At 36.7% G+C, this 8,134-nt stretch overlaps 1 pseudogene; it reads left to right on the forward strand.

The window, feature by feature from the left end:
* Nucleotides 1-5,532: 5,532 nt before the first annotated feature.
* LOC101571222 lies at nt 5,533-6,462 on the forward strand (annotated as a pseudogene).
* Nucleotides 6,463-8,134: the final 1,672 nt, after the last annotated feature.

Consider the following 8,134-nt stretch of genomic DNA (forward strand, 5'->3'; position numbering starts at 1 on the left):
ATTTCTCTTTTTTTTGCAGAACTGGGGATTGAACTCAGGCCCTTGCAATTGCCAGACAAGTGCTTATTCTACTGAGCCATCTCCCCAGCCCCAGAATACTTTTGTCAATATCATGTTGTTTAGACTGATAATTTTGATAACCATAAATGACATTACCCACTCATATATTCATAAAATCCACAGAAAAATTAATAATGAACTAAAACTGGTAGAAAATTGGTAACTAGAAATGACATTACCCATTCATATATTCATAAAAACCACAGAAAAATTAATAGTAAATTAAAAGTGGTAGTAAAAGAGAGAAATGAAAACATTTCCACAACATTGATGGGGCTACAAAAATAATAGATGTTTTAGAAAACAATGAGTAAATATGTAAAAAGTTTATATCAAAGAATAATTTCCAACCAAAAAAATGAACGTATGTGGAACAAAACTGAAGAACCGAAAAAGAAATTTGCTTATCAAGTCATTCAGTAGCAAACCACAAGAGATTTTGGAAGGTGGACCAATTTTCACCATACTTTTGGCAACTCTGTGTTCATATGAGAACTTACAATTGAAGGACAAGTACTGGGACTGTGTTTATCAAAAGAGCAGGAGAAAACTCTTTTGAGTCAGGATCAATATTTGCCAAAAGAGTCAGGGCATCAAAAAATTTCAGTTGATTTAAAAGATAGATTTTTATGTAAAAATAAACACCCAGGTAATATGTGGATGTACACAAAGTCAGTTTCAAATCTATTTTATACTGATTATTAGAAAAAAACAATAGTTTAGTTTTAAAAATTGCAGAGTCATTGTATGAATGTTCACTAGAATTCTTGAAAGTTTAGTAAAACTATATCAGCTACTATTTTTATACTTGTTAAATAGTATAATTTGCAAATACAAAATACACTACAGAAAAGGAAGATATCTAAATATAGTTTTATTCTATTTTATATTTTTTTCACAACAATATGGTCCTTTATTTATACTTTTGCAAAGTCAGCAACAAGTGACACGCAGTTACCTAGTGACTAATAGCTGACCTTAACCAGACAGGGTGTTAATCTCAGGACTGAGGTAATTTGTTTGCTTTAGGCTCTGAGGCCTAGGTCCACCGACACACATTGGATCAATTTCCTAGTTTTTATGGCTCTCAACATACCCATATCCTACAGTTCCCCCTTGTGCTGATAGTTGGCGTCACCTTTTTTAATGCAGCTGACTTCCCAAATGTTACCCGGAGCTACATTTTGCTCACACTTTTTGTATGGAGTGACACAGTTCCATGCCGTCCTTGTGAAAGGGTTTTCTCTTTGAATTTAGGTTATTCTGATATTTGAAGACCGAAACACGAAATAGGCTCACCAACTAAGATTTTATAGCTTACCTGGATCATTACAAGTAAGGTAGAGGAAGTTTCATGTAGCTTTTTACATCCTATGCGGAAATGGAATTCTAATATTTTTGAAATTTGATGCACTGCTACGAGTTCAATTGTCTCTTCCATGGATGCCTCCATATCAGTTGAATGTCAACATTTGACCTTGAAGGGGCTGAAGAGGTAGCTCAGCAGTTAAAATACCTGCCTGGCAAGCAAAAGGCCCTCAGTTCGAGCCCTGGTACAAAAAAAGATCTTAATATGCTCAGCTGTGGAAAACTCAGTTCTTATGGAAACCCACTACTATTATGGGCTACAGGACTATTTTGGAATATTCTGCTGAATTCACACACCTATATTATTTAAATGACAAAGCTAAACAAAAAAGGAGATAGAAATGAATGACCATTTTGTATCTGTGTATTCAAAATAGGACAGATATACAGCTACATTCTCTTAATTCAATGAATAGAAAGATTTGTTCTAATAGTGTTTGTGGACAAGACATCATGTCTGCATCTTGTACAATGAATGACCACTAGGACAACAATATGCAGTGTATTAATAATTGAAACTGTCCTACTAATTGGATTTGGAAATGTTTCATTGCTATTTGTTTCTCAATAAAATTATGGGAAAAATAAAAATAAAAACATTAAATAGAAAAAAGAAGAGCTCCTCAGTATCAGTCTAGTTCTGTCTGATACTTTCCACTTTGCCCTCACATTGTTTGATTTCTTTCTCTTCTTCCCTTTGTTGTTCCTGTCTTCCTTTCTCTTCCCTCCTTAGTTTCCCTTCTCTTCTTTCCTTTCTTCTGCCTTCACAACTTTCATTATTTTTCTCTGTGTACCATTAGCTCAATGCACAGACCTGTATGTACAGCACCTCTTTGAAAATGCAATATTTTGCACATTCATTGGAAAGCTTACTCTAAAGCTTCGTAAATACATGCAATTTTCTGTCTCATTTCTTCAATGGAGTTAATAAAAAAGTATTTCCTGATGCATTTTCTTTAATAATAATAATAATAATAATAATAATAATAATAGCTGAATAATAAAATTTAGAAAACATAAAAATTAATCAATTAGTTCATTTTTTTCTACATGAAAAGCTTATGTATGGGGCTGTAGGTTAATATTTGACATCACTTTAAAGAGCTGTGTGAAGAGGGCTGAGGTGATAGTTCCATAGAATAAGCACCTGCCTGGCAAGCTTTGGATCCTGAGTTCAATCCCTGGTGCCGCTGAAAAACAAACAAACAAACAAATAAATAAAATGTGAAAAAGTATTAATAAATAAATAAATAAAGATCTCTGTGAGCCAGGCACAGTGGCAAATGCCCGTCATCACAGCTTTTGGCAGATCAAGCTGGGATTGCCATGTGTTCCAGACCACCCTATAGTATATAGCAAGAGCCTGTGTCAGAAAACAAACATGAAAAAATAACAATGAAAAATAAAGAGTTGCGTTGCTTGGAGCAAAGTATTTAAAATTTTTGTATGTTTTTTTTCATTTGTGCTAAAAACAAATAGCATCATATTTTCCTGGAGATCTAACCACAGAAAGGAGATACTTGATGTATGTAGACTCCAATTGTCACATGCTGATAAATGTCATACAAATGAACCTTATTACTCTTGTACTGGAAGTGCATTTCCTCAGTGATTCTAGGGTTTCTGCCAGAGAAAATGCAAGAGGAAAAGAGAGGTTAAGTAAAATGAGCACGAAATTTCACCTAAAGTAGGGCTCAAAAATGGCAGACAAGAGACAGCAACCCCAAAAGCACGCCAGGATACGGAAAACGTATCAGTCTGTGCTCACTGTGCAAAATAACCGAGGCCGTGGAGAGGAGCTGCGTCTACATTTGCCGCATCCGGGCCATTTTCAGCTCTACGTGTTCTCCCCAGCCGCTGGTCTCCTGCCTTCTTCACCACCAATGATGAGGCTCTGTGTTCTCTCACTTTGTCTCCTTCATTGTAATATGTGAACTATTTTTACATTTGGATTTCTTATAAGGACAAATCATTCCTTCAGGACATTTGCCCAAATCAAGAGATATTGTACTCTTTTGTCAGATAGAGGAAGCACAGAAAATGATCCCATTGCCACGTATGCGAAGCCCCAACCAGCTTGAGCTCATGTATGCGGGCATTTAAATGCTAAGCCGCAGAAATACACTACAGTGCACTGGCACTGAGTGAACGGCTGCCCCATGAGGGAGGGGAAGAGACAGACCAGAGCAGACCTTTAGGAGGGTTCACTTTGATTCCCAGCAGAGACACAGTCTGAGCAGAAAGGAGCTCGGAATTGAGCAAAGTGTACAAGATAATGTCCGAGACAGTGTTGGGTCAGGATTCATCTTAGAAGTCCCCACATCTAAGTCCCTCAACTCTGGAATGCACTGAGATGGCAGTTGTGACTGAGCCTGGTGGCATGTGCCTGTAATCTCAGCTCTTGGGAAGCTGTGAATAAGCGGATCACTATGAGTCTGATTGAGAAGTGAGAACAGATCACCCTGTAGACCCTTCCCTAAAATACACACATAACACACACACACACACACACACACACACACACACACACCTGGAAATTCATCTACATTCAATGAAAGCTTCAGTCTTGAAAACCAAAAATCAGAAGACGATGCTCTGCATGTTTAAATAATTACATGTCACATTAATAGTGAATCATGTTTAGCTCCAATTTAAAGTGCCACGAGAGAATGTGTTTGTGGATTTCTTACTGCAGCATCCTAGAGGAAAGAGGAAATCATTTACTCATTTTCTCAAAGGACATTTGTGCTTGAAATCATGCCAAGTATGCTTATTGGGCCCAGAGGACCAAATGCAGCAGTAAATGGTGATTGTTGGGGGTGCCCTGGTACGAGCAGGCAAGGAAGCTAAGGGTACAGGTTATACTTAAATTAAAAAGTTCTTACTGGGACAGTCATCAGACATGACTTTCAGGGAAAGTATGCTTCTGACCAAGAGCAGATGAAATCTTCCAGGGTGATTGAATTCACCTCAGAATTAAAATAGAAAAATGCACAAAAATGTAAATGTAACATAACAAAAACTATAAAGAGAAACTATTTTAAAAGAAACAAATATCTTTATCTTTCAGAAAAAATGATTTTAAATGTTCATATTTCTAGAGGAATAATGTTGGAAAAAGTTTTTTCACCAACTTTTGCTTACAGTGAGTATTACTGTTTAAAATTCGAGTGTTTTAGAACAGATAAAACAGATTCTATAGATCTATTTATCTATTCTCTCTATATATATACATAATTTAAATCTTTTGAAAATAATATTAATATACTCAAAGAAGGAAAAGAGAGATAAAGATTTTAATCAGGACTGAAAATTGGGACCTTAGAGGCCTTTAATTATTGCTGTAGGGAGCAGTGGCTTGCTGAGGCCAAGGGAAAAACAGGCCCTCGAGGAAGGTAGAGAAGTGCCCATGTTTACAGCAAGATATTTTACTCTTATGTGCAGCAAGATATTTTACTCTCTCAGTTATGACATGTTTAGTAATTCTGTATTATTTGTAGTGTATAAACTTTGTGTGCCTCACCTAAGTTTCCTAAGAAGTGAAATTGATCTGGAATTAATGTCAAATAGCATTGGAAAGTAAATGAGAGTAAACTAAAGTGACTTCCGTGATACTGTTCCACATCCTTTCCTAGCTTGACTGAAGCAAGTTCTAAGTATTAATACATCTTTGGTAACATATTCTGAGAACCCAAACCATCTTGGCAGATCTCCAATGATGTGACAAGATGGGTCTGACTTCACAAAAGATCTTCTCTGTGTCCGCATTGTGAACTCAAATTCTGTGGATAATAGGGAAGAGGTCAAACATTTTACACGAGGATTGAATACCTTAATAAAAAATGTATGTAGAGTGGTGTCGTGTGCCAGTTAATTCCATAAGATGTAACTTTTCTTTATGGCAGAAAAAAATGAAAATGTATATGTATATCGTTCTCTATTTGACACATGAAATTTTTTGTGCATATTCAGAAAAGTTTTATAGATTCCCTGAAACACCAAACTAATTATAACAGATACTGGGCTGTTCATACAAACAGAACCAGTTTCAGTCATTAAGCAAATTACCAAATCTGATGTCTTAATAGTTTAAAACACATCATCATGAGTAGACGGAACCTCATTGATGTGCTTGACTTCATCCTCCTGGGGCTGGCAGATTCTACAGAGACTCAGCTGGGCCTCTTCCTGCTCTTCCTCCTCATCTACCTGGTCACGGTGCTGGGGAACGCAGGGATGATCCTGCTCATCCGCCTGGACCCCCAGCTGCACACCCCCATGTACTTTTTCCTCACTCACCTGTCCTTCCTCGACCTCAACTATTCCAGTGTCATCACCCCAAAAACTTTATAGAACTTAGTGTCTTCCACCAAGAGCATCTCATTCCTGGGCTGCTTCACCCAGATGTTCTTCTTTGGACTGTTCAGGATCACTGAATGCTTTCTCCTCTCCTCCATGGCCTATGACCGCTATGTAGCTATCTGCAGCCCTCTGCACTATCCGGTCATTATGTCCCCATGACTGTGCTGGACCCTGCTCACTTGCTCTTATGTTACTGGCTTTGTGGATTCCACTCTTACTGCAGTTTTAATGAGCAGGCTGAGTTTCTGCAACTCTAATATCATCCATCACTTTTTCTGTGACTCATCCCCAATATTAGCCCTGTCTTGCAGTGACACCTATGAAGTTCAGCTCATTGTATTCATTTGTTCAGCATGTAACTTACTACTGTCCCTCATCACCATCTCTGGATCCTATGTGTCCATCCTCTCCACTGTTCTGCAAATTCACTCCACTGCAGGAAAGCAAAAAGCCTTCTCCACCTGTGCCTCCCACCTCCTGGGCGTCTCCATCTTTTACTGCACTATGATCTTTACTTACCTCAAGCCGAAACAGTCCTACTCCCTGGGCAAGGACCAGGTGGCCTCTGTGTTTTACACCATTGTGACCCCCATGCTGAACCCCCTCATCTACAGCCTCAGGAACAGAGAGGTGAAGAGCGCTGTCCTGAGAGTTCTGCAGAGGAGAGAGTGAACCATGCAATTAAAATAACAATGTTGCTTGATTATTATAATTGTCCACCAGCCTTTTTTGATTTTTCTTCTTCTCCTTCTGCTTTTCCTTCTTTTTATTCTGTGAAATTTTTGGTCCCTTTCCAAAATTAAATAATATTTTTTCCTACACTCTAGCTGCTTTTTTATTAACAAACATGACCTTGGATATTATGAGGCACAAGTTCATGTTCTAAATTGTAGACATGAATTAAGTATTAAATCTAAGTTTTAGAAAACCTGCAATTTTAAGGACAAAATTATTTGTAAAATGAGAACGTGTTTATAAATTTTAAATTCTATCACTGTAAGTTCTCTCTATATCCAAATATTGCAGCACTTCATAATGAAAAACCTCACTGTCATATTTTTTTACAGTAATTATGAGTAGCTAGGTTAGGAGCAATGACTTCCAAATGAAATGCACAGAATTTCCAGTCCAGATCTAACCCTTCTCTCCTGTTCCCAGGCACCGGCTCTCTGAAGTAGTGAGGCTCTTTGTGCCCAGCTGGGCATGAAGTCTGCAATGTCCCTGCCCTCTGATCTGAAGAGGGGTGCAAAGCTCTAGGGCAAGATGATAAATATTCGACATTATCACTACAATCCTTGTATTCCTGTAACATTTTGATACAATCAGTAGTGCATATTTCCGGATAGTACTGCCTTATGTTTTACAAATATGTTTCATTCAATTTACTTTACAAAGAAATATTTTATAAGAATTTGGGCAGCAGTTCCTCATTTTGGATTCTGAATAAGGTAATATAATGAAATAGAATTGTTATAAGATAGCGATGTATCTTATTCTTTTATTTCCATAATTTTATTGATAAACAAATAGCAATGAGACAGTTTCAAACCAAACTGGTAGGACAGTTTCAATAATTAACACACTGCATACATTCTTCCTTGTGGTTAAATGCTGTACAAGATGCGGACATGACATCCTATTTACAAACACCATTAGAAAAAAATCCCTCTATTCATTAAGAGAATGTAACTATATATCTATCCTAACCATCTTATTCTTGAGGACAATTTAGAAAGCAATTATGAAAGAAAAGAAACACCTTTTTAAGAGAATAAAAAAACAGAAAAAAAATTAAAAACAATCTGAATTTCACTAAAGAAGATGATAGAAATTTAATAGTGATTCTTGTACTACATATTGTGGTCTTCCAATTAGTTGTTCAGATTACCAGATATGCAAAATTTATCTACTGTTGACAGTTTTGTGCATGCCTTTTTATACTGCGGGTTATGAATATATACTACACAGATTTAGTATAATTCCTACCGCTCCTTGCCTAATCTTTGGTGCTTTCTTTATTCACTTGAAAGTTTAATGTCTTATAATTTCTGTGTAATTAAAATGTATAACATTAACTTATATTCAGCATATGAGCTTCAGCTTTTTCCATCTCCTTCCCAAATTTGTGTTTGAAGCATCTGAGTATATTATGGATATTATGTGCAGAACGGCACGTTATTTGTCCTTGATTATCTGGTTCATCCACATCACTGGATATTGCAGGATATCCCTTACAAGGCTGATATTCCATTGCATATTGAAGATACACTTTATTTTTTCATTCATAAATTATCATATTTAAGTTATATCCATCTCTTTGCTATTTGAATTTGTGGGGGTAAAT

Source organism: Octodon degus, unplaced genomic scaffold (genome assembly GCF_000260255.1).
Source record: "Octodon degus isolate 3935 unplaced genomic scaffold, OctDeg1.0 scaffold00438, whole genome shotgun sequence".
NCBI lineage: Eukaryota > Metazoa > Chordata > Mammalia > Rodentia > Octodontidae > Octodon > Octodon degus.